The 26013-nt window shown below is 45.5% G+C and overlaps 2 non-coding genes and 1 pseudogene across 2 annotated transcripts; all 3 read right to left on the reverse strand.

The window, feature by feature from the left end:
- Positions 1-14562: 14562 nt before the first annotated feature.
- On the reverse strand, positions 14563-14665 carry LOC136495044 (U6 spliceosomal RNA). Its single transcript, XR_010768835.1, has one exon. It is a non-coding gene; the product is annotated as a U6 spliceosomal RNA (small nuclear RNA).
- A 3276-nt stretch (positions 14666-17941) lies between these two features.
- LOC136495056 (U6 spliceosomal RNA) lies at positions 17942-18050 on the reverse strand (annotated as a pseudogene).
- Positions 18051-18823: 773 nt separating this feature from the next.
- LOC136495021 (U6 spliceosomal RNA) lies at positions 18824-18926 on the reverse strand. Its single transcript, XR_010768815.1, has one exon. It is a non-coding gene; the product is annotated as a U6 spliceosomal RNA (small nuclear RNA).
- Between the last annotated feature and the right edge of the window lie 7087 nt (positions 18927-26013).

The raw sequence follows: 26013 nt of genomic DNA on the forward strand, positions 1-26013 counted from the left end.
GCATCAAGGTCCCATCAATCTTCAACAACGAGGCAATCGAGGCTTTTATCACTAGCCTCTGCTTCCATGACACCCTAAGGGACAAGCTCCTCCGCAAGAAACCTGAATCAGTCACAGCGCTCCTAGCCACCGCCAAGAAATACGCGGATGCCGACGACGCTAAAAAGATAATTGTTGAAGAAGCAGCAAGGGTTCCACGTTCTGACCACCCCCCACACCGCAACGATTACCGCGGCAGTCGTGGTTGGAACGACAATTTTGACCGCCGCAACCAGCGCAACGACTCCCGCAACCACCATGACCAACGTAATCAGCGGCGTAACCGCCGTGACGATTACAGGAGCAAGCGCGCTCGGGAAGACGACGGCGAGGTCAATACCGTTAAAAAGGGAGGCGGACGTCGTAACTATGAAGACGACTACGCCAAAGCATTGAAGGGGCCCTGCCAGCTCCATCCTAAGTCGAACCATACCATGGAGAATTGCCGCGTCCTCAAGACTATCTACATGCGTCAATAGGCTCCGGATACGTCCGACAAGCCTAACGACGCAGGGGAACAGCGCAACGAAGATAACGACGACGATGATGTAGACCCTCATCATAAATACGTCAAGCCAACTGATCGTGTACACACCATCATCGGCGGTAAGGTATCCATTGAGACTAAACGAGAACGCAAGCTGCTCGCCTGTGCTTGCTTGAATGTGGCAAACACCGACAACCTTCTCACCGATCCGTAGCTCCCTCCATGGTCTCACCGCGAAATCTACTTCAGTAGGAAGGACTAATGGGCCACCATACTTGAGCTAGGGCATTTTCCCCTGGTCCTCGATCCTTGTATCAACAAGGTTCAATTCGATAGAGTACTGATCGACGGTGGCAGCTCCATCGATATATTATTCAAGAACAGCATGCCTGCCCTAAAAATAGCCCAGGCGGACCTCAAGCCGTACGAGGCACAGTTCTGGGGCGTTCTCCCCAGACAGAGCTCTACACCTCTCGGGCAGATCACGTTACCTGTGCAATTTGGGACTCCGGACCTCTTCCGCACCGACTACGTCAACTTCATGGTTGCTGACTTCGACGGCACCTACTATGCTATTCTTGGTCGACCATCGCTCACCAAGTTCATGGCCATACCTCATTATAGGTATCTGGTGCTCAAGATGCCTACCGAGAAAGGAGTTCTAACCCTCAGGGGCAACGTATACGTAGCTTATACCTGCGAAGACGACAGCTTCAAAATAGCAGAGGCCCACGACCTCTCTATTCGCATGGCCGAGACCGTGCTCGATGCTAAGAAGACCTCAGCCGACCACCTGGAGATCCTAGACCTTGAGACTCCATGCAAGAACATCAAGTCAAAGGAGCACAAAGTGATCCAGCTGGTCGATGGTGACTCTAGCAAAACGGCCCTTATCGGGGCCAACCTGGATCCCAAATAGGAAGACGCGATCGTCGGGTTCTTGAGGAGCAACGTGGATGTGTTCGTATGGAAACCTGCCGACATACCTGGTGTACCTCGGAACTTGATCAAGCACTCCTTGAATGTCAACAGCAAGGCCAAACCTATCAAGCAAAAGCTATGACGGTTCGCTCACGACAAAAAGGAGGCGATTAGGGTAGAAGTGACATGGCTTTTGGCAGCCGAATTTATCGAAGAAGTGTATCATCCGGAATGGTTAGCCAACCCGGTTCTTGTACACAAAAAGAATAATGAATGGAGAATGTGCGTTGATTACACTGATCTCAACAAACACTGCCCTAAGGACCCCTTCGGCTTACCTCGCATAGACGAGGTCATAGATTCAACCACCGGTTGCGACCTCCTTTTCTTTCTCGATTGCTACTCTGGTTATCACCAGATCGCTCTCAAAAAGGACAATCAGATCAAGACGTCTTTCATCATGCCTTTCGGCGCCTACTGCTACATGACTATGTCGTTTGGGCTCAAGAACGCCGGGGCTACATACCAACGCACCATTCAGGCCTGCCTCGCAGGCGAGATAAAAGATGACCTTGTAGAGGCCTATGTGGATGATGTAGTTGTCAAAACCAAGGAAGCACATACCCTTGTTGACAACCTAGAACGTACCTTCATGGCCCTCAATACATTCCAATGGAAGTTAAATCCTAAGAAGTGCATCTTTGGTGTTCCTTCTGGTATATTGCTAGGCAACATCGTCAGTTATGACAGCATACGCCCTAATCCAGAGAAAGTCAAAGCTGTCTTAGACATGAAGCCCCCCAAAAAGGTGAAGGATGTCCAAAAGCTTACTGGATGCATGACTGCTCTAAGCTGTTTCATATCAAGATTAGAAGAAAAAGGACTACCGTTCTTCAAGCTGCTCAAAGCATCCGAGAAGTTTGAGTGGTCGGAGGAAGCAGACGCTGCCTTCACGCAGCTAAAACAATACCTCACGTCACCTCCGGTCCTTACTGCTCCCAGAGAAGACGAAACTCTCCTACTTTACATTGCGGCAACCAATCGGATGGTCTCCACTACCATGGTGGTTGAGCGCGAAGAGCCGGGCCACGCCTATAAGGTACAACGGCCAATTTATTTTGTTAGTGAGGTACTCAACGAATCCAAGACCAGGTACCCACAGATTTAGAAATTGCTCTATGCCATACTGATAACATCCCAAAAGTTGAGACATTACTTCGACGGATATCGTGTGGTGGTCATGACCGAGTACCCTTTGGGGGACATCGTTCGCAATAAGGATGCGAACGGCCGCATCGTCAAATGGGCAATGGAGCTATGCCCTTCTCCTTGGAATTTGCAAGCCGTACTACAATCAAGTCTCAGGCACTTGTCGATTTCATCGTCGAGTGGACAGACTTAAGCACGCCTGCCTCTCCAGGATCCGACGAATATTAGATGATGTACTTCGATGGCTCTCTCAACATTGACGGTGCAGGAGTAGGGGTTCTTTTCGTATCACCATCCAAGGAGCAGCTCCGGTACATCCTCAGGATTTACTTCCCGGCATCTAATAACGCCGCCGAATATGAAGCATGCCTGCATGGTTTACGCATTGCGGTTGAGCTTGGTGTTAAATGTCTCTATGTCTATGGAGACTCAGCTCTAGTCATCAACCAACTCAACAAGGACTGGGACACGACTAGCGAAAAAATGGACGCATACTGCAAATCGATAAGAAAGCTAGAAGGTAGGTTCTATGGCATCGAGTACATACACGTGGTCCGGGACAAGAACCAAGCAGCGGATGCGCTGTCAAAGTTAGGATCATCCCGAGCCAAAATCCCACATGGCATATTCGTCCAAGACCTGCTCACGCCTTCCATCGAAGAGGAAGATTCCACGATCGACAAAGCTCCAGACCCATAATTGGTGGCTATGGTTCCAGCACCGAGCACAACCGAGCCACCTCCGACCACTCATGAGCTAGACTGGAGAACACCTTTCATCAAGTACTTAACAGATGGCAGTGGTCATACTGATCGGACAGAAAACGAGCACCTGATGCGTTGCAGTAAGCAGTATCTGCTTGTCGGTGGCAAGTTATGGCGCAAAAACGCAAAGGAGGAAATCTTGATGAAGTGTATAACCCAGGAGGAAGGCAAACATCTCCTAGACCAAATCCACTCTAGCTCCTGCAGCAACCATGCGGCCTCAAGAACACTGGTCGGTAAGGCTTTCCGAGCAGGGTTTTATTGGCCGTCAGCAGTAGCCGACGCAGAGAAGCTAGTCTGCCGCTGTGAGGGTTGTCAGTTCTTTGCTAAGAGAATCCACGTACCAGCACATGAGATCTAGATGATTCTAGCCCCTTGGCCCTTCGCATGTTGGGGACTAGATATGATCGGGCCTTTTAAACCGGCTCCTAGGAAATTTACATGCGTCTTCGTACTGATTGACAAATTTTCTAAGTGGATAGAATACATGCCTCTGGTACAGACATCCTTAGAGAAGGCTGTCATGTTCCTCGACCAGGTCATCCACTGTTTCAGCATACCCAACAGCATCATCACCGATCTGGGTACTCAGTTCACCAGGAACGCTTTTTGGGACTTCTGCGATGAAAGGAGCATAGTAGTAAAATACGTCTCAGTGGCACACCCTAGAGCTAATGGACAAGTCAAGCAGGCAAATGGCATGATCTTGGATGCATTAAAGAAGAGGATGTACAAAGAAAATGACAAAGCTCCTGGAAGATGGCTCAAAGAGTTACCAGCTGTGGTCTGGGGCCTCAGGACGCAGCCCAGTCATAACACCGGCGTCTCACCATACTTTATGGTTTACGGCGCTGAGGCAGTCCTCCCACCAGATATAGCTTTCCAATTAGCACGAGTAGAGAACTTCGACGAAGGCAAGGTCAATGAAGTACGGGAGCTAGAAGTGAACAGCGCCGAAGAGAAAAGGCTCGATTCTTGTGTACGCACGACCAAATACCTTGCTGTTTTGCGCAGGTATACAACAAGAACGTTAAAGAGCATTTCTTCGTGGTCGGGGACTTGGTCCTGAAGTGGAAGACGAACCAGGCTGGTGTACACAAACTCGCAACCCCATGGGAGGGACCCTTCATGATCAAGGAAGTCACACGACCAACGTCTTACAGGTTAGCTCACCTAGATGGTACGGACGTACCAAACTCGTGGCACATCGACAAGCTTAGACGTTTTTATGCTTAACTACTGAGATATGTACTCCTCTTGTACTTTCGATTTAATTCAATAAAGCAATTATGATTTCTCCGACCACTCTAATGTGTCACTTCGAGTTTTATGGTTATTCTAACTTAGCCAGTAAAAGCCGACCACCACTCCTTCTATGGTTTTCGGAGCAGGCCCTATCTCCGGTTCCTCCCAATACATGCATGGGATCCGCTCTCTACGTTACGGGTGATCGGCAGGTCCCCCTTGGTATAACTTGTCCGCATCTATGTGTGCACAGGTCACCGGACCTCACACTCCGACCACATGGAAAACTAGGGCCACATAAACTTTTCGGGGTGATGTGTCGAGCACGATGGTACAACTAAACAGAACGTTAACATGTTCTTACTTAGTTACACCAACATAAAGTATCAAGCTTAAATACGCTTTATACAAAGCAAACAAGCTTATAATAATATACAGTTACGTTATTACAAGCTTGCCTAAAGAGGCTCAAGTTCATAATAACACAACTATGTCCTTCTTCTACAGCTCTAAGCCTATTACATTGGCTGGTCGGGGCACATGGCACTTACTGCTCGCCGCTTCTGATACCCTACTCGAGTCTTGGGGACTCTTGTGCTAGTCGAGCTAAAGGGGATGGCCCTGCCGGTGCCTGGCTGGTCGAGACCGCAGGCTTCGTTGGTTGGCTTGCAGCTGATGGCATTTCTAGCTGACTTGTCGATGGCGTACCCTATACAGGTGCTGTCCCACCTCCATACAGGTTAATATCGCCAATTATCTTTGACAACAAGTCCAGCTAGGCCGTCCAAAGCTCCTCTGCCTTGTCTGGGTCTACCTCCTTCAGGTACCCAGCCTCCAGGCGCTTGAGATCGATCAGGGGGTAGTGGGCACGCACCATGCTTAGTACATGGGCACCCGTGTACTCACCCACCTCCTTCATGAACTCTTGGAACCATCCCCACACTTGTCTACATCTCTCGACCAGTCCGAGCTGGGGCGTCCTCGGCTCTTCCTCTATGAGCGCCGGGTCGATAAGGTTGAGGATAGGCACAATGCCAGTTGCCACTTCTTGGCACCGATTCTTCCATGTGTCCCGCTCCTCGGTGGCCTTGAGGCATCGTGCTTTCCAATCGTCACGCTCTTTGATCACAGCCTCTAGGTGCTTCTTAGCATTGACTTTCAAAACTGAACACAGTACAAGACATCAAATGTGATGACACGACAAGGCAAGGTGGGCAACAGAATGAGAAAGGTGATCTGGAATACTTACTTTTCAGTTCCTCCTTCATTTTGGTGGTGTGGTCTTGGAGTTGAGACTGGCTACGTGCCAGTTTCTCGTTGTCCTCCTTTAGGCGACCATAATCTACGGTCACACGGCTATTTTCCCCTTGGAGGCGGGTCACTTCAGCTTCTAAACCTGCATTACAACTGTTACTGCCAAGAATACAACAACACAAGTCCTGCACTTGCTATGATAAGATGAAAATTTACTTGTTTTCTCCCGCTCTTTGTTATTGAGCTGGCCAACCAGGTTTTGGTTCTGTGTTTCTCGCTCTGTCCTCTCCTGGTCGGTGGCTTCAAGTTGGCGCCACAAGCGTTCCACTTCGGCCGCCAGTTCTTTATTGGTCGCCGTGATCCCTTCAATCTGGTCGAAGCACCTCTTTCGGTATTTTGCGGTTTTCATCAAGTCCTGCATACAGACAAGCTAAGTCAGACAGTTCGACTACATAACAGGGTCAAGGATTCAAGCTAAATATACCTGGACTTCTGTCACCAGACGCTTGGCTGCCCGTTTGACTCTTAGGGTCTCTTCGACCTCTGGGATTTCTTCGTGCATAACCCATTCGTCGTTCCGCCAGCGCGACATATATACATGTTGTCGCCTATCTCGGGGACGGCCCAAGACCTCTTCTACTTCTTCCTCTTCAGCCTCTTGTTCGGGAGGCGACGCTGGTCTAGAGTCTGTAGACTCCACGACCACCATGGCTTTTCCACGAGCCGTCGCATTGGCAAGAGTGCTCTGTGCCACTTCTGGCTGCTGCTCCTCGGCTAGATCTAGTTCCCTTGGTGCCAAGGTATCCGCCTTAGCAGGGTCTGTGCTCGGAGCACTTGTACTCTGCTCGGCTGTCTTCTCGACCAGCCGCTCGGGGACAGACGTCTGGTTGTCCGCCTGCTGAGGTCCCAGCAGAGTTCCTACTACAGGCGCCTCCATGGCTGGCTGCTGGGCAGTTTGTCCCTCCATTGCTGGTGAAGTTGTGCCGCACCCGGCTAGCTGGTCGGGGTTCTCGGTGGACACCGACCTAATATATCAGAGACAAGTTCAGAAGATAATAGTATCCAATGCAAATTACAAGCTAACATCAAAGATATAGATACTTACAGCTTTGATTTGCGGAATGATGTGGCAAAGGAGCGTCTCCTCGACCGCCCCTGCTCCACGTGCTTGGTAGGTTCCACCAGGACTCTTTCCACCTCCAGTACAGGTGTCGGGGTTTGATGCTCAATGTTTCCCTCGCTTGTCCTCTGTGTTGCAGTGGTCGGTGATGCGACCACTGCTGGCATAGAGGAGCCACCCTGCTCTGTCGACCCCATTTGTCTTCTCCTCTTTCGAGGGATGAGCCGGAAGATGTCCACATCCTCTGCTTCATCGTCCGACAGGGGGAAGATGGCTTGGCGTCGTTTGCTGGCAGCCGGACGCTTGCCAGCGGCTCTGGTCGATGCATCCTCCACAGTCTTGAGTGCCGCCCAGTGGACGTCATCGGTCCTGGCGCTGGTCTGGGTGGCTGGGCCGGCAGCTTGCGGCCAATCCACATCGGGGGGAGGCGACACGAACACTGCTGCCCGGTCACGACCATTACACTGAGACACAAAATGGGGACAACAGTCAATTTCTTGTTACAACATGACTCTACAGTTAAAAGGAGGCATCATTTACCTTTGAGGGAGGTCAAGCCAGCTTGAAGGCGTGCTCGTTGTCGTTCAGCCTGACATAATTGGGATCGGCCAGGTTGAATAGCTCCCCAATCCTGGCCTTGATTTCCATCTTGTCGAGCGGCTCTTTCCTAGTCCTTGTTGGATCTGCGCTCCCCTAGTACTCGAAGCCTAGATGAACCCTCTTCTGGCAGGGCTGGATCCTTCGGCTAATGAAGTTCCCAACCACACTTGGGCCATCTAGCTTTCCCCATGGGATCATCCCGAGCAGTTCAGCGATCTGCTCTAGGTTCTCGGGCTTCTCTGTCTAGCTATTCTTCTTCTCCAGAATCAGCCCCACGTCGCACAGGGTGATGGTGTTCGGCTCTTCATGGATGTAGAACCACTTCTTGTACCACTCGTCCAGCGAGGTGTTCCAAGGGCAGTGCAAGTATTGGGCTTTCATGCCGTCGCACAGATTCAGGTAGACGCCTCCGGCTATCTTTGAGCCACCGCTCCCTTTCTTCCAAAGGCAGAATAGGTGGCGAAAGAAGTTGAAATGGGGCTAGAAGCCACCATAAGACTCGCAGAGATGGATGAAGGTGGAGACAAGAAGAATCGAGTTGGGATGCAGATTGCAAATCCCAATCTCGTAATACAAGCAGAGACCCTAAAGGAAAGGGTGCACTGGAATCCCGAAACCCCGTTTGAAGAAGTCTTCGAAAACCACAATCTCACCTGGTTGTGGATCGGAGAAGCTTTCTCCTTCCGACGCACGCCATCCCGTGAGTGCCTTGTTGTGAAGCACTCCCATGGCGACGAGGTCTTCGATGGTCTGCTCATTGCTCCGTGACTTCCACCACTCCTTCGCCATGACTCTGCCTTTCTTTTGGGCATCTCTCTTTGCCATTAGCTTGTCCTTACTAAGGGGGTGGATGCGATGGCGAGGGGGTTGGTAATGATTTTTGGAGGAATAGGGTTTGGTAAGAGGAAGAAGAAGGTTGCGGCGGCAAATGACAATGGGGAACGGTGTGAGTAACTTACCAGATCTACATTATATAAATCAAAGAGCTCCGTCGTTTCATCCGCTCGAGATTATTGGGAGACGTGCGCACGCGCCGCGGACGGTTGTTCACACAACCTCGAGATCTACACCAATAAACGTGCTCCTTCATTACCAGTGTACGCGCCTCTTCGCTGATAGTGTAAGAGGGCCCACACTGACGCACCTCCATACAGGTGCCAAGCGACTGTTTGCTAGAAAAGAGTTAGAAGATAGAATGACATACTATACCCATCTGCTTTTTTGACCAGGCGTGTCAGACTGGACTTGGCAGAGAATGGAGATAAATAAATACACCGAATAAATACATCAATGGCGTTCGTGTTTTTATGCCTGTTTTGCGCTCAAGGATGGATCAGACTCTTACAATGCTCTGGGACCACCCAGACCACTGTCGTGCTCGGGGATTACCTAGACCACTGCCATGCTCAGGGACTGCCTAGACCACTGCCGTGCTCGTGGACCGCCCAGACCACTGCCGTGCTCAGGGACTACCTAGACCACTGCCGTGCTCGTGGACTACCCAGACCACTGACGTGCTCGGGGACTGCTCTGACCACTAACGTGCTCGGGGGCTACTCTGACCACTGTCGTGCTCAGGGACTGCTCCGACAACTGATGTGGTCGGGGACTATCCCGACCACTGCTCGAAGAAGGGTTCTCCTTGGCTACATGTGATTTGTACTCACATACAGTTGAGAGACATTTATTTAGACCTTGCTACAAGGCTCATACTTCGCCTTCCAGTAAGCTCGGGGACTACATCGGTACGATGCACCTGCCGGTGCATCTCATATCGCCTGTACGACGATTGGGTTTTCAACTTAACTAGGAATTCTTTTTAGACCCTGGCACCACGTGCCTATGTCACCTACTACCAGGCTCGGGGACTAAGTGGGCACACTTCACCTTGAGGTGAATGTGTTTTAATCGACCTCTATGCTTTAAATGATTGTAAGGATTACTATCGTGCTCGGGGACTGTCCCGACTACTGCTCGGAGAATCGTTCTCCTCGGCTACATGTGATTTGTACTCACATATAGTTGAGAGACATTTATTTAGACCTTGCTACAAGGCTCATACTTTGCCTTCCAGCAAGCTCGGGGACTACATCGGTACGATGCACCTGCCGGTGCATCTCGTATCGCCTGTACGATGATTGGGTTCTCAACTTAACTGGGAATTCTTTTTAGACCCTGGCACCATGTGCCTACGTCACCTACTACCAGGCTCGGGGACTAAGTGGGCACACTTCACCTTGCGGTGAATGTGCTTGTTTTTCGGCCACTACGCCTCTGATGATCAAAGATGCTATGCTTCAAGACGCACTTACATTTCTTTTCAGAAATACAAGTGGGCACACTTCCCAGGACGGAAATCTTTTTCTTTTTTCTTAAGAGCACCATACATTCTTCGGATAACCTATTTCTCCGGCAACGACGGTGGTTAAGAGATGTCAAGGACTCAGGCCTTACTTGTCGGAGAAGGTCGAAATGGCGTGTCGCAGCATAATACATGGTGCTCGGGGACTAGCTATGGGGGTATTAACCCCTGTACCCTTATGGCTAAGCTTGGGCTGGCCCGGATTGATGGGTCTGGTCCATCCGAAAGACGACGTGCGGCCCAGCCAACCTGGTTGGAGTCCCGCACAAGGAGTCAAGGCAGATTTGGCGATCAAGCAGGATCCTGGTCGGTTAGAATAGGAATCCTTATCCGGCCACATATGGCAATTGTAACTGACTAGGATTAGTTTCCAGATCTGTAACCCTACCCCCCCGGACTATATAAGGCAGGCAGGGGATCCCTCTAAAAAACATCTCTCATTGACATATAGCAATATAAATCAGCCGCAGTGTGTAGGTATTATGCCTTCTTGGCGGCCGAACCTGGATAAAACCTCATGTTCGCCTTGCGTCACCGTCTTGTTTGTGGCTTGCGCATCTATCTGCCGACAATCTACTACCTTGGGCATACCCCTAGGTAGACTGCCGACCATATTTTGTCGATAGGCGCTTTTAGAAAAATGGAATGCCTATTTTCTATTGCACTGGATGCAAATTCTTATGGTTGGCACATTGGAGCAAGGGTGAAGAAGTTAGAAGTGAAAATGAGTTGATCGTGAAGACGCTGGCATCGGTCAACTGACCAGACGCTGGGTCTAAAAGCACCAGACCCTGGCAGGGTGCGTCCAGTCAAACTGACGGGTCTACACAGTACCGAGGGTATTGCACCGGACGCTGGTCTGTGTCCGGTCAAGGTGGACCGGACGTGTCCGGTCAAAGAAATATGCCTCGGGGAGCTTACTGAAAACGACCGGATGCTGAGGATTCTGCGTCTGGTCAGTTGAAGCTGCTGCGTCCGGTCAGGTCAAGTGACCATTGGAATCGGGATGCGTGGCCGTCTGCGGGCGACTGGACGCTGAGGTCCAACGTCCGGTCAACACGACCGGAGCGTCTGGTCGGCTCGATTTTTGCCCAGTGAAGGGGTAATGGCTAGTTTAGCCCTTGGGGCTATAAATAGAAGTGGCCTTCGGCCATAGCTAGTGTTGAGCACCTCGGAGGACTTAGTGTCCATGCTTGTGAGTGCTTGGGAGCCCTCCATCTCACACATACTTGATAGTGATCATCCGATTGTGTGAGTGAGCGATTCTAGTGCGATTGCATCGTGAGATTGCATCGAGTGGTACTAGGTGATCGAGTTGCAAGCCAGTGGTGCTTGTTACTCTTGGAGGTTGCCACCTCCTAGACGGCTTGGTGGTGGTCTCCGTGGAAGCCTGCAAGAAGCTTATGCGGCGCTCCAGAGAAGAGCTTGTGAGGGGCATTGTGCTCGCCCCATGAGAGCCGCGAAGAGCAACTTTAGTAAAGCGTGTCATTAAGCTACCCTCACTTCCGGGGTAGGTTCTTGTGGCACCCGACGTGCGGGCTTGGCAGGTGATGCCAATTAGCCGTCGAACCACTAAGTGAGCGGTCAACACAACGGGGACTAGCGTGTTGGCAAACACATGAACCTCGGGAGAAAAATCATCATGTCAACCTTGTTCTTCCCATTGGTTTGCATTCCCGTTACACAAGCTTGCAATTACTTTTATATACATTGAGCTTGTGTTGTTGCTTTAATAATTAGTTAGCTTACATAGCTTGCTAATTATCTTCTTGCTTGTGTAGCATAGAAGTAGCTCCCTTGCGTGGCTAATTTGGTTTGTGTAACCTTGTTAGTCACATTGCTTAGTTTGTGTAGCTAAGTAATTGCGCTCTCTAATTTGGCATTGGTTGCCTTGTTATTGAGCATTGCTAGTGAGCTTAGTTGGCTTTGTGCTTTTGCTTACTAGCATGTGTAGGAGCTCCCTTGTTGCTTAAAGTACTAGTGACATAGGTTTGTGTGACCTTGCTCCTAGAATTGGTTAGGTGAGCTCTAGCTAGCCCGGCACCATTATTGATTGATTAGTATCTTTGCAAGGTGCTAGTGAACATAGATAGAGGGGTGTAGTCTTAGCTAGACCGATTATTTTAATTTCGCACTTGTTTTGGTTAGCCAACATGATTAAGTTTTAAAAAGGACTATTCACCCCCCTCTAGTCGCCATCTCGACCTCTTCAATAAGTCAAGTTAGAGTTCATGGGGTCGTGTGAAGAAGAATCGGTTATCATTCAGAATAAATATCATTTAAGTAAACATTAATCAATGGTAATAAGATATCGATGATGATTGGTTTATGCTGAGCCAATGATTACAAGTAACCGAACTCCTGTTTATGTAAAGAAATAATTCAACACCGCTCAACCATCTAATAAAGATAAATCTAATGAACATGTTAGATCTCATCTATCGTCATGACCAGTGGGGCATGAGGCAGAATCATGCAGGCCGTAGAAACAATAATAGACTCAATGACCCTAACTCATTACTAATACCAGTGGGGCATGAGACAGAATCATGCAGGCCATAATACAATAACAAGATCATAGGGCTAACACATCTTTCAACTTATCTCTACTTCAACGATCTCGTGATGTGAACTGTTCGTGAAAGCATTCGATATCGGCTAAACAACCGATTCAGGCATAGCGTACAGTCAAGGTCATGTCTTCTCAGGAACGGATCTACTAACTAACGATCCCCGCTCCATGGTGCCAACAGTGGGGTGAGAGGTAGAATCCCACAGGCCGTGATGACGGGCCATGAAATGGTTCTCGCTAACCAATAGATCTACTCAAGATCGAACATGCCTTATCCGCACGCTATGCACGATTAAGATTGATATAAAACAGCCAATAAAAGCATAACTCATCATTTAAGAAGTAGATTAGATCAGTTTAAGATTTGCAAACTGATGAGTTAAATAAGATATAAGGCCGATCCAGATCAATCTCAATCGGGCAGAGTGATATTGCTGTAATTAGATAAACAATGAAAGCAATAAGCAATATCGGTAACTTAATGAATCTACCAAAGACTGCCATTCAAAGGTAGAGCCGATAACTTGACCTTGATCTAATTCAAGCAGTGGGGTGTGAGGTAGAATCACACAGGCCATACTTGAATTAGGCGAGAGTCGATAACTAGCTTATACCAGAGCCGCAAGTGGGGGTCAACCGGATCGATGCAGCCATACGAACAGAGGTATAAACCATGATGGTACTTACAACAAGCAGTTGAGGTCGACCGGATCGATGCAGCCGTACTCGCTGAAGAACTCGCCGAGATCTACTCTACTCCTACTCCTAAGGGGTGGCCGGAGCCGAAAAAAGTAATTAACTTGTATTTGATTGATTGGGTTCCTTCTTACAATATCCGCGGTTTGGTATTTATACCCGTGGCCTAAACACGAATCCTACTCGAGCACGATTTGTTACAATCTTTGGTATGAAAGAAAACAATCCTAATTTAAGATAACTTGGACTCTAATCTTTCCCTTTTTGTAGAGTCCGGCATGCCTCGTCCCAGCACCGATCATAGCTTCTGTCGTTATCCGCTGGCGCTATCTGAAGAAAGCCGATTCTAGTGCTGTATCGGAATCATCTGTTTTCGATCTACACGCAATTGATTCCTTGCTGACATGGTTTTTTGGAAGCTTCCGAGCCTCTGAAATCCATCTTCCAAATTATGGTGTAAATAGAACCAAATATTTTTTAGGAGATTTTGATAGCCTCATAAAAGCTCCTGAAACTTTTAGCTCTTACAAATTTTAGAAGCTTGGAACCAAACGGGCCTATGCGCCACAAGCCGATTGCAGTATTGGCTAGCGCTTCCCATAATTCCAACCTGACAAAAATGACTCCGGCTGTCGGTCACATTATTTTGCAAGCTACCACTTCGTCTTCAACAACCTAGACACCAACATCCAAAAGGCACGGCCATCTTGGGACAACTTGTAATAAACATGTTGATTCATAGTCTAAATGCATTTAATTAATTTGTTCCACCACATTTGTTTAGGCAAGGAAATATTCTAAGTATAATCCTAGCTTAGTCTAGATGTACTACCTTCGTCCGGAAAAGTAAGCAATGATTACCCAACTATTTAAAGTTTAATCAAATTTATAAAAATAGTATCATGATATATTTATGACACTAATAAATAGGTATACTGTAAAAACTATATACTCCGTATTTGCGACTCTAATTAAAGAATAAATAACCAGATAAGGATGGTCCATGGACCGACTGTACCGATGCATCAGCATGTGCGCACAAGACCAGGACTGCTGGTATGGAAGAACTCATCAATCATTCCACACTTTGACCAGGACTCATATCCCGTGCTAACTTATTACTAAGGTTAGCACGCAGCAAATGAAGTCCATTATCCATACACTAAAACTAATTAAGAGGATGCACTAAACTAGAGAAAATTGACTTAAAGTAGTAAGCATTGCTAAAATGACTTTACAATCCAAACCCAAATTGAAATATGAGATGCCCGGGGACTAGAGCGCAAAATCCCAAAACAAATAGATCATTTCTTGATTTATGCATGTCATCCTTGCGCAGAGGCCATGCTAATCTTCTCTGTATCATTCCAATTTTATGGGATGTCTCCGAAGAGACAAAGTTAGCATAGGCATTCCAGCTTATAACCAAAGCTTTCTCGCATTGCGCTAGCGAGGTGACACTAATTAAACATCATTAGTTGCCTCCTGCCGCTCCATAATTCGATGTCGACAGACCTGAGGGCAGTGTTTGGGCTGCTTGCTTACTGACAGCCCATTTAGTTGGGAGTCTGATATGGGCCCTGACACATATGCCTCTAGGTATATTTTTATTCGCGGATGAGAGGAAGAAGAGATGACGACAGTGCCGGTGCACACTAGCTAATACGGTGTTTTAGGAAGCTCTAACCACAGCCCATAGACTCATAGAGACAGACGATCTTAGTAGCTTTTTTTCGGGATTGTGTCGTGGCACGTTTTTCATTAAGCAGAAGTAGAGTTTGTTATGACCTAAGCTGGTCACGGTAATCTACTGATTACCGAGACCTAGCGACCGAGAAAATACACGTGGTTGTGATTACATAGTAGTATTTCGTGACACACCAGCTAAGCAGAAGGCCTAAAAAACCTCAGCGTCAAACCCGACCATATCCAGGTTCATGGCTACCGGATCGAATTCACCCCCAAACAACAGCTGCAGGGCCTCCTGCTTGTGCCAACAAAGGGGCCACAAAGGTCGCCCTAAACTTTTCAACCATCTTGGCGTCTGCCGCATTGGAGTCGATGGCGATACCAAGCTTCTGCTTCAGAACATTCTGCGCCTGTAGCGTGGAGTTGGCCACGCAGGGTTTCCTAGCAATGCGTTCGCTGCGCCTCATCGTGAAACCCGACCTCGGCGTCTTGGACCTCCTAAGCTTGGGGCCAGCACGGATGATGGGGGTCTGTAGAGGGATGCAGATCCGCGACTCGATCTCTTCTTGAATCAAACTCTACTGCACCGATCGGGGAGGGGTGCCAAGCGCGTTTCGGGCGCTGTCGTCCTCGTTGTCGGATGTCGGTTGGATGTCACCAGGAGGGTTGTTGACCATGTCAGTGGTCGTCACCGCAACATGGCCTGGTTTCGAAGCGGGGCGACGGTCGGGGGGCGGACCTTGGATTGCCGCCTCAACCATCATTGGATCCATCGTGTCTACTGTCGTTGGCAGCTGCCTCAGCCGACTCCACAGTATGAGGTCCGCCTCACCCACAAGTCCAACTCTCTCGCACAACGAGCAAGAGTGACCGTCCTACTGACACTCGTGTGCAAGGGGCCCCCCAAGCCAAGCACAGACCCTGGTCGCACCCTCAGACACATGGAACTTCGAGGCAAGGTGCGCCTGAAACTCCGTCGGCGTGACAGTAGGCTGATTTCCGCCAACGAGTGCGACTAACACAAGGGAGATGTCCGCTCCAGACATGGCGTCCACATTCCTCTGGATGACGAAGACCTCGACCTTGGGACGGCTATCATCGTCACCCAGAGGCGGTGATAGCAACAGGCTGTTGCTGTGGTGCTGCTGTGGAGACGATGATAGCATGATCGACTACTGCGCATGACGAGGCGACGACGGTGTCGGCGTCTGGTCTGGCGCGGCGCGACTTCTCGACGACGAGCTAGGTCGCCTTGGACCAGCGGGGCGACGCGCCCTTACATCACCCCGGCCGAGGCGATGCGCCACTGAGGACGAAGGCTTACGTGTAAGCGAAGGGCTTCGCTTGCACGCCAGCGAACGACCACGCTTGCACGCCCTGGGCCGATGGCCGTTACCTCGGCAGCTGAGGCAGCGGAATGGGGAGCGACACTGAGCGGCGATGTGGTCGTGCACGAGGCAGTCGAAGCAGAGACCCACAAAGCTCCGGCGAGACGGGGCGGTGGCGTTGGGGTGCCGTTCTCCCTGGACAGCGCCGGTGGCGACGACTCTCGACAATCTGGAATCCATCGGCGTCGACGTTTTGGCCCACGATGGGGCTGCCGTGGCGTGTCAGGTACGGACGCCCTACGCCGCGGACCGAGGCGCTGGTGCACCGGGACTCTCGCCGCCGACTGCGAACCAAGGTGACGCTGCGCGGGCACTACGCGGCGTTCAACAGTTGAGTCCTAGGGCCGTTGGGCGCACTGGTCCTGCTACTGCAAACTGATCTCCAAGGCTGACGCCGGCGACCAAACCAAAACTCATGCATGCAGAGTTAAAAAAAAACACTCATGCATAAGTGACTGGACTAGCACGAATCTACACAAGTGTATGCGCCACAAGCCACAAGTCGATTTCCCATAATTCCAATGTGACAAAAATGGCTCGGTCTGTCGGTCACACTATTTTGAAAGCTATCACTTCACACCAGTACCTGAACAGTTGCGAGGCTAAAAAAAATTTGGTGTGTCTTATGCGATTGGAATCTAAGACCTAGTACACATATTTGTCCACCTCACCTGCCCAACACATCTCACTTTTGATGGGATGTTTTCCTTTTGAACTAACCCATAGATGGCCATTTAGTCTAGGCTAGTAACATCAATCCAGGTTAAAAGGGTCTACGTTAGTTCCGGCTGATGTTACCAACCGAAACTAATATAGCCCTTTAGTCTAGGTTGGTGTTATCAAGCGGACCGACGCCCATAAAACTTGTACTTGGGACTAATGTCCGGGCACAATTCTAGATGGAACTAATGTGCTAAACCGAAGGTTTGTGCTAGTGTCAACAGCTTAAATAGCTACCTAAAGCCAGGGGCGGCATATAGACCCATTCAGACAGAACATGCACCAACATCCAAAAGGCGCATGGCCATCTTGGAAACAGCTAGTAATAAACTTGTTGATTCAATTCGATTCAGTTCATCCTAGCCTAAGTGCATTTAGTTTGTTCCACCATGTTTGTTTAGGCAAGGAAAATTCTAAATATAATCTTAGCCTAGCCTAGATGTTCTGCCTTCGTCCCCCAAAGAAAGCAACTATAATTTTATCCTTTATTAAACTATTTAGAGTTTAATCAAGTTTATAAAAAATAGCATCATTATATATTTATGACACTAATAAATAGGTATACTACAAAAACTATATATTTGTTACTCTAACTGAGGAATATAATAACCAAATAAGGATGGTCCATGGATTGATAGTGCCGATTCATCAGCCTGTCTGCACAAGACACCTGACTCTGATAGCGTGCTAGCTTATTGCTGACGTTAGCACGCAGTGAATGAAGTCCATCAACCATGCACTAACACTAATTAAGAGGATGTACTAAAACTTGAGAAAATTCACCTAAGTATTGCTAAAATGACTTTATTACAATCTATAAATTGAAATGGAAACAGTAAGTATGAGATGTCCAAGGTCTAGAGCGTAAAATCTCAAAAAAATTAGATCATTTCTCGATTTATGCGTGTCATGCTTGTGCAGGGGCTATGCTAATCTTGTCTGTATCATTCCAATTTTATCGGGACACGCCAACTTATAAGCAAAGCTTTCTCGCTTTGCGCTAGCCATCTTATACCTATTGGAACCAAGCAGGGCCTATGCGCCACAAGCCGATTGCAGTATTGGCCAGCGCTTCCCATAATTCCAACTTGACAAAAATGACTCCGGCTGTCGGTCACATTATTTTGCAAGCTACCACTTCGTCTTCAACAACCTAGACACCAAGATCCAAAAGGCACGGCCATCTTGGGACAACTTGTAATAAACATGTTGATTCATAGTCTAAATGCATTTAATTAATTTGTTCCACCACATTTGTTTAGGCAAGGAAATATTCTAAGTATAATCCTAGCTTAGTCTAGATGTACTACCTTCGTCCGGAAAAGTAAGCAATTATTATCCAACTATTTAAAGTTTAATTAAATTTGTAAAAATAGTATTTGCTGTAAATAGGTGTACTGTAAAAACTATATACTCCGTATTTGTGACTCTAATTAAAGAATAAATAACCTGATAAGGATGGTCCATGGACCGACTGTACCGATGCATCAGCATGTGCGCACAAGACCAGGACTGCTGGTATGGAAGAACTCATCAATCATTCCACACTTTGACCAGGACTCTTATCCCGTGCTAACTTATTACTAAGGTTAGCACGCAGCAAATGAAGTCCATTATCCATGCACTAAAACTAATTAAGAGGATGCACTAAACTAGAGAAAATTGACTTAAAGTAGTAAGCATTGCTAAAATGACTTTACAATCCAAACCCAAATTGAAATATGAGATGCCCGGGGACTAGAGCGCAAAATCCCAAAAAAAATTTAGACCATTTCTCGATTTATGCGTGTCATCCTTGCGCAGGGGCCATGCTAATCTTCTCTGTATCGTTCCAATTTTATGGGATGTCTCCGAAGAGACAAAGTTGGCATAGGCATTCCAGCTTATAACCAAAGCGTTGTGGCTTTGCGTTAGAGAGGCGGGACTAATTAAGCACTATTAGTTACCTTCCGCAGTGCCCCTCCACAATTCAATGTCGACAGACTTTAGAGCCGCGTGTGGGCTGCTTGCTTTCCACGGTCCATTTAGTTGGGAGCCTGATATGCGTTAGCGAGGTGGGACTAGTCAGTTTGCACGCTAATATGGTAATTTAGGGAGGATCTTAATAGCTGCTACGAGTACTAGTTCGCCTCCAAATTTCAACGACAGTGTAAGACCAAACAAACCCATGCGTGCAAACTGACTAGAGTAGCACGAATCTACACAAGTGTACTGTATGCCCACAAGCCGATTGTAGTATTGGCCAGGCTTTCCCATAATTCCACAAAAAAATGACTCGGTCTGTCGGTCGGTCGCATTATTTTGCAAGCTACCATAGCCTAGATATAGATAGCTAGAGCGACGGAGCGAGGGCAGGCGCATGGGCCCATTCAGACACAACGTGCACCAACATCCAAAATGCACAGCCATCTAGTGCAGTGCAGCCTCCGTCAACAAAGAGAAACCGTGCCGGTTAAATTAGTTTAAATTTAATCAAGTTTTTTTTATAGTAAATAATATTAACATTTATGTCTCTAAATAAATTTATTATGAAAATATAATTTATGATTAATCTAATGATACTTATTTTATCTCATGAGTGTTCGGACTTTTTTTATATAATTTTAGTCAAAGTTTAAACTGTTTGATTCATCGAAATATGAGAATTGCATTTGAGAATTGCATTTTTTGTGGACAGAGCTAGTTCCAACTTATGGTTTCCGTACATACTCATAAAAAAGAATGTAACTATGGATTGTGTATCAATTAAACATGTTCATGTTTAATCAAGATTCTAGTGAATAGTATTTATATAGCTCTAAATTAATTTATTATAAAAATACATTTCATAATTAGTCTAATGATATTCATTTGATAGCATAAATATTGATTGGTTTTTATCCATAATTAGTGCTGCTGCGAGTTCTTCCCGATGCACAGAACTACGGTACATCGTCAATTCGTCATAATTCACCGATCATTCCGTCCCCTCAGATTACGTACATTCGTAGAGTAGTAGTACGAGTACACCGTAACTCTTCATGACCAGCCAGTACATGTACGGCATCGTCCATGTGCGTGCATGCCTCAGTGTGCTCCTTACCTTGGCAGTCTCCATTCTGGCGCACAAAAAAAGAGATCATGCATGCCAACTCTAGCTAGAGTTTACAGCTATACACGCCTCAAATCTCGCACATAGACCGAGAGATTTATAAAACCAGATTCCCGCTTACGTTGAAGAGACTGTATATGGCATGTGATGTCTCGTGGTGTTTGGTTTCGGATGTCAATTTAAAATATTAAATATAGACTAATTATGAAACTAAATACATAGATTGAGACTAACTTTCGATACGAATCTATTAAACCTAATTAGTCTATGATTTGATAAAGCAGTGCTACAATAACACGTGCTAATGATGGATTAATTAAGCTTAATAAATTCATCTCGTAGATTACTGACGGCTTCTATAATTTCTTTTATTATTATTATTATCAAACACTCGATGTGACACCCCATATAACACTTCTTAAACTTTAGCTCCTGAATCCAAACACCCCTAAATCATACCAGAAAGGAATTTAAACTGTAGTCACATACTCCGTATGCTACTATGCTCTAGCTCTGTCCAATATCACTAGCTCTTCATATGTGTAGTAGCATGTACCGTGAATTTGTCTCAGCAATGCAATAAATGTGCTCTTCGACTAATTATATTATAATATTAATAAGTGAAAAATTTTCATATAAATTTTGGTCCATCACTCTTTTTTCTGAATGTGTGTCTCTCCACTCTACAAACTATAAGAGTTCTAGCCAATTTTACTAAAAATAGTAGTAGTACATAGAGTTATATTGGTTTATTGCCCCGTTCATAACCTAAATTTACCAGCCTGTTCGCTTGTTGGTTTCAACCAGCCCAAACCAGCCAACCAACAGTGTTTTTCTCTCACAATAAACCAGTACCAGCCAGCCCAAACCAGCCCAGAAACCAACCAGCGAACAGGCCGAGTATTTTTCTCTCACAACAAACCAGTACCAGCCGAGCTTACCAGCGAGCAGGCTTACAAAATCTGATTCCAAAACGTACCGAAACAGGATGCAAATTCCTTTGAATGTTTGCTAGTAGCTAATCAGAACCGATGAAATGGTCTAAAAAAAAGAACTGATGAAATGTACCATCAATATTATCATAGTAATAGTGTTCCACCAAAGAAGATCCAAGTCAAAAGAGCACGAGGGCCCAGATCCCTGTGGCCCAGCTGGATCGAATGGGCCCAAGACCACCCACGCGCGCGAGAGCTCTGCAGCTTTACAACTTTTTCACCTCCACCCACTGGCCACTACCACCCTGAGCAGCTGACAGCTTCAGATTGCTGGAGAAAAGCAAGAAGAGCATGAAAAGGGGAAAGGGTTTTCAGGCTCATCAGGGACCAGCGAAAATTTAAAGGGAAGAAAAACGGAGCCTTTTCTTACCTTCTCTTTTTGTTCATTTGCAGAGAACAATTATATAAATACAGTACGATGTACAGAGGCAAATCGGAGCCAACAATACAAAATATATGCACATAAAAAGATTGCAAAATTTGTATATTCCTAGCAATGATGGAGAGTTTGTTTTTAGCTACTAGGGCATGTACAATTAAAAGTCTTACGTCAAGAGAGTACTTTAAAATGCTCACTTCACTAATAGAGATCACAGGGTGACAAGGCCCAACGTCTCTTGAGGTAGTCACTGAACCATTAAAAATGTTCACACATCTCATAAACAGCAGTTTAACGCGTATAAAAAGCGGTTAAACACTAGACAAAGGCCTGTAGTGTTGTTTAAAACGGCGTCCGTCTCATTTCTTTATAGGGTGTTTGGATCGAGGAATATGGTAGTGCATCATCGACTCATTTCTTACTTTTTTTTTTGTTTGTGAAGTGGAATAGAGGGTTTGTTTTTTTGAAACTGTGAAATGGAATACCTCGTTCCCTCCCAACCTAATAATTAGTATTGGTATGGGAAGTGGAGTCATTCCACCAAATTTGAGGAATGAACTCATGATGTATCACCTCATCTATGATTGGGTGGCTCTTCGAACCAAACACCTTATTAGTTGACTGTATATAAATAATAATTATGTGTGGCCGACCGTTATAGCGCTTATATAACGTTTATTTAAAGAGTTCTTTTACCACATGTAAAAGTTGACAGTAGAAAACTCCATGTAAGCATGTGTCAAAAAGTATATACTATACCAAGGAAAAACAGAAAATGCACATGATACTCCTGCCGCACGACCGTTGTGCATGCGGAGGAGATGGAACATTGTACAGAGCAGCATATACCACTCAATAATTTCTTTGTGAAGCAGAGTACGGATCTGACGAATTTGTGCTGTGTTAGTGTTTATATATATCCTGCAGGAGAAGGGGATTATTGTACATCTGAATATCTGATCCAATATATATACCATGGCCGTGTTCGTTGACCAGAACGAAGGATTATCGGACCGTGATATATATATACTCTTGTAGTGTACTTCTTTCGTACCAAAATAAATACACATCTTGTTTTCTGATAAATCAAATATTATTAAATTTAACTAAGTATATAAAAAATAATATCAATAGTTGTATCTCTAACTAAATTCATTATGAAAGTATATACTAATGTCAATCTAATGAGCTTGTTAGTTAGACATTATAAATATGATTATTTTTTTTATATATAGTTGGTCAAACTAAAAAATGTTTGACTCTTTAAGAAACGAGATGTGTATTTATTTTGGGACATACGTATATGCTACGTTTAACTACATCTGTAGAAAATATTAGCAAATTTATATTTATAAATAAGTTTAACAATCTATAGTATTAATTATATATTATAAATATTAATATTTTTATATGTATTGTTTGATTAAAGTTGATTATGTTTGATTTCTTAGAAAGTGAGAACCAAGGTTAAAATTTAAAAAGGGACAGTACATGCGTGCACGTAGATTAGGGGGTGTTTGGTTCTTTAGTTGCTCCTAAAAATTATGTCACATTAAATGTTTAGATATTAAAAGGAGCATTAAATATAGATTAATTACAAAATCAATTACATAGATGGAGGCTAATTTCCGAGACGAATTTTTTAAGCCTAATTAATCTGTCATTAGCATATGTTTACTGTAGCACCACATTGTCAAATTATGGCCTAATTAGGCTTAAAAGATTCGTCTCATAAATTAGTCTAAGTTATGCAATTAGTTTCATAATTAGTCTATATTTAATACTCTATGTATGTATTCAAATATTTAATATGACAGAAATTTTAGGAGGAATGTAGTAACCAATCAGACCCTTGTACTAGAAATAATAATATAGAGAAAGTGGGGAACAATTGGCGTACAAAAAGTACAATAAGTAAAGGAGTGATGAATGGCGGGCCCGGCCGAGTCAGCGTTTGATGGACGTATCAGGCAGCCCGGTACCGTTTCCACGTGGGCTAGGAGACCCACCGCCCGCCTGGCCCGTGGTCGCACGCACCGGCACTGCCGGGCCCACCTCCCCGTACGTGGTATCTCATCATCATCAATCAATCAACAAAACAAAGTCCGGAAAGTTGAAAATTTAGCTACTGTATCACTTTTGTTTTTATTTGGCAATTAGTATTTAATTATTGACTAATTAGGCTCAAAACGTTCGTCTCGCAATTTACAATCAAACTGTGCAATTAGTTTTTTTCGTCTATATTTAATGCTCCATACACGTATCGCAAGATTCGATGTGATGGATACTGTAGCACTTTTTGGGAAAACTTTTCGCGAACTAAACAAGGGCAAAGCATTGAAAATGCCTCACCTCAAGACGAAAATTCTGAATTGCGAAACTTATTTCATAATGATACTTAATAGGTATTAAAAATTATATAAATTTAGTTAAAACTTAAAATTGTTTGACTTCATGTGAAGTGAGAATTATATATATATATATTTTTTGAGATAAAGGGAATATAAACCTAAATCTGAACAAGTATTTGTTCTAGACTCATGTTTAGAATTGTTTTTTTTGGTAGGGAAGAGTAATGATTTTTTTCTTTCTACGAGTTGGAAGGGCCTAGAAGTGAAAGTTAAAATCATTAATAAGAAATTCTAAAAAGTTTATGCACACCAATAGAAAATAGTATTCTCTGTTTCAAAATGCAGGTCGTTAATTTTTTTTTGCAAATTACATAAGTACAGATTCAGACACTCAACACGTACGCTCACTCATCACATGAACACACTACACAAACCCTGCCTGTACAGTGCACAGTAGTGCTAATATCCATCCACGGCGAGCATGTAGAGGTTGGACAAATGCTATCGGCCTGTTCACTTGTTGGTTTCAGCCAGCCCAAACCAACCAGCCAACAGTGTTTTCTTCTCACAATAAACCAGCACCAGCCGATCTAAACTAGCCCAGAAACCACCCAGCGAACAGGCCGTATAGCTTTTGGCCATCCCTCCCTCGGTGACTGTTACCTGAACCTGACGGTCGGACCCACGTGTCCGGCGTGTTGGTGTCCTCGCGCGCGCGGCGCACGCGCATCACATCGTTCACTCAAATCAAATCGACCTCGATCGTGCATGGATACCCATGCATCTCTCACCGTCGAGACGACCCATGGAGTTCCCGGCCAAACAAGACGCCACAATTAATTGTTCTTATTCCGGCCCATTTCTAGCTGCCTGCTGCACAAGCGCGAACAACACACCATATATAGGTATAGGATAGGAGAGTACATCAATACACGTAGCAGGGAGCGTGGTCGTAAAAGCTGGCAATCCTCCAAAAGAAGAAAAAGGATCTTGCATGTGCAATGATCTTGAATTTTCTCTCTCTCTCTCTCTCTCTTTTTTGAAGGGACAATGATCTTGCATTTATTATACATTGCAGCCAATCTAATTGGTAATATAGTACTATGACACAAATAGTATTGTCGACGTAGGCATTTGAAAAATTATGCTATATTCTAAACTAGCTAGTAGATTTGTTGTTCAATCATGCACAACCAAAATGGATCGGAAGCAATACTCTGGGAGGCGAGTGCCGCGTGGCCGGCGACGTCGCTGCCAACAGTGGCGTACCGATCGAGAAATTATTTGAGGGCCTTCAGCCAAACTCTAAACGCGGCCCTACACACTAGTGTCAAAATAAAACGATAACAATGTAAATATAAATCTAATGTATGGCCTGACAAAAGATGGAGTGACTGACGATCGATTTTCCATCTTGTACCTGTCGCTTGCTTCGCTCTCAATGGTGATTGCCTGATTCACCACGCAGGTTCGTGGGAGGCCATAAATAATCTTTATATAGGTGGCTCATATTTCTAATAGAGGTGTACGGTATAATAAACCGCCTGTAACTATGATGGAGAGCATTGTAGCTCACAAATAAACCGTCATGTGGTACCGCCGTTCATACGAATCTTTTTTCATTTAACTATTGTTGGAGTTTATTTTGGGCCACACAACTACGAAACTAGAAGTCTTTAACCATAGAAATATATCAGTGAAAAAGTTCATATTACTCCCTCTAAGTTGGTCTATGTCCAAATAATCCCCTAAACTAGTATTTGGTTCAATTTACTCCCTCCAACTATTTATGCTGGTCCAGTTTACACCTTAAAAAGTTTTTTTTTTCTTTTTTTGTTTATCTATGTACAAATTGTATTTTAGTTTGCCCCTTAAACCTTTTCCATCCCGTCCTGGCGTCCTATACTAATAGATAGATGCACTCCTCTCTTGACACGCAGATGATGGAATTAATTAGTTTGTTTGTGGGTGCATCATCACTTCTATGTTTATCAATATCAAGTTGGGATCGTAGTTTTTTTTTTTCTCAATTATATACTGTAATCAGAAGCAAACATGCTCGCATTTTGTTGCTTGCATTGCAGCGAAGAAGAGCTTTCTCCTAGTCCTTGCATATGTCAAAGTAGCAAAA

The sequence above is a fragment of the Miscanthus floridulus genome, chromosome 11 (assembly GCF_019320115.1).
Source record: "Miscanthus floridulus cultivar M001 chromosome 11, ASM1932011v1, whole genome shotgun sequence".
NCBI lineage: Eukaryota > Viridiplantae > Streptophyta > Magnoliopsida > Poales > Poaceae > Miscanthus > Miscanthus floridulus.